Source organism: Somniosus microcephalus, unplaced genomic scaffold, assembly GCF_052327205.1.
Source record: "Somniosus microcephalus isolate GS21.2 unplaced genomic scaffold, FLI_Smic_1.0 unresolved_chr5, whole genome shotgun sequence".
Taxonomy (NCBI): domain Eukaryota; kingdom Metazoa; phylum Chordata; class Chondrichthyes; order Squaliformes; family Somniosidae; genus Somniosus; species Somniosus microcephalus.
This window is the reverse complement of record NW_028225183.1, coordinates 22,782,790-22,784,949: the sequence shown is the minus strand read 5'-3', so window position 1 is coordinate 22,784,949 and position 2,160 is coordinate 22,782,790.

Below are 2,160 nucleotides of genomic sequence, written 5' to 3'. Positions count from 1 at the left end.
TTCTTTGGGTGCGAAGGATGCTTCGGCAGAATTCTGCATGTAGGGCTTCTATTGTGTGTTTTTCCCATTTAGTGTAGCTTTGGTGATTTAGCGGGCCCCATACTTCACTACCGTACAGTGCAATGGGCAGGATTATGCTGTCAAATATTTTGAGCCAGATTTTGATTGGGATTTGGATGTTGTAGAATTTTCTTTTTATTGCATATAGGGCTCTTCGTGCTTTTTCTTTTTGTGCATTCACTGCTATGCTGAAGCTCCTGGTGTCTCTCTATCACTACAAGGAGTTCCACACCTTTCTCTCTCTCGCCTCTCCTGGTGTCTCTCTATCAATGCACAGAGTTACACACCTTTCTCTCTCTCTCCCTCTCCTGGTGTCTCTCTATCACAACACAGAGTTACACACCTTTCTCTCTCGCTCCCTCTCCTGGTGTCTCTAAATCACTACACAGATTTACACACCTTTCCACTCTCTCCCTCCCCCGGTGTCTCTCTATCACTACACAGAGTTACACACCTTTCTCCCTCACTCCCTCTCCTGGTGTCTCTCTATCCAACACAGAGTTACACACCTTTCTCTCTCTCCGCCTCTCCTGGTGTCTCTCTATCACTACACAGAGTTACACACCTTTCTCTCTCTCCCCCTCTCCTGGTGTCTCTCTATCACTACACAGAGTTACACACCTTTCTCTCTCTCCCCAACTCCTGGTGTCTCTCTATCACTACACAGAGTTACACACCTTTCTCTCTCTCTCACTCTCCCGGTGTCTCTCTATCACTACACAGAGTTACACACCTTTCTCTCTCTCTCCCTCTCCTGGTGTCTCTCTATCACTACACAGAGTTACACACCTTTCTCTCTCTCTCCCTCTCCTGTTGTCTCTCTATCAGTACACAGAGTTACACACCTTTCTCTCTCTCTCCCTCTCCTGGTGTCTCTCTATCACTACACAGAGTTACACACCTTTCTCTTTCTCTCCCGGTGTCTCTCTATCACTGCACAGAGTTACACACCTTATTCTCTCGCTCACTCTCCTGGTGTCTCTCTATCACTGCACAGAGTTAGACACCTTTCTCTCTCTCTCCCTCTCCTGGTGTCTCTCTATCAGTTCAGAGAGTTACACACCTTTCTCTCGTTATCTCTCTACTGGTGTCTCTCTATCACTTTGCAGAGTTACACACCTTTCTCTCTCTCTCCCTCTCCTGGTGTCTCTCTATCAGTACACAGAGTTAGACACCTTTCTCTCTCTCTCTCTCTACTGGTGTCTCTCTATCACGACACAGAGTTACACACCTTTCTCTCTCTCTCCCTCTCCTGGTGTCTCTCTATCACTACACACAGTTACACATCTATCTCTCAGTCTCCCTCTCCTGGTGTCTCTCTATCCTACACAGAGTTACACACCTATCTCTCTCTCGCCCTCTCCTGGTGTCTCTCTATCACTGCACAGAGTTACACACCTTTCTCTCTCTCCCCCTCTTCTGGCGTCTCTCTATCACTGCACAGAGTTACACACCTTTCTCTCTCTCTCCCTCTCCAGGTGTCTCTCTATCACTACAGAGTTACACACCTTTCTCTATCTCTCCCTCTCCTGGTGTCTCTCTATCACTACACAGAGTTACACACTTTTCTCTCTCTCTCCCTCTCCTGGTGTCTCATTATCACTCCACAGAGTTACACACCTTTCTTTCTCTCTCACTCTCCTGGTGTCTCTCTATCACTGCACAGAGTAACAAACCTTTCTCCAGCTCTCCCTCTCCTGGTGTCACTCTATCACTGCACAGAGTTACACACCTTTCTCTCTCTCTCTCTCTCTCCTTGTGTCTCTCTATCACTACACAGATTTACACCTTTCTCTCTCTCTCCCTCTCCTGGTGTCTCTCTATCACTGCACAGAGTTACACACCTTTCTCAGTTCAGTTCCGTTCAGTTCAAATGCTTTATTGGCATGAAAGTTTACAGAGAACCATATTGCCAAAGCTTACATAGCAAAAAGGTACAGTTTTCCAACATTCTGTAGGTGTCAATCGATTTGACATTTGTTGGGTACATACAATATTACTTTTAAACAATATTAATTTTAAACAGTCTTTCTACTTCATTTGGTACGTTCAATATTAATTTTAAACAGTCTTACTTTTAAACAGTCCTCAGGTTGTGAC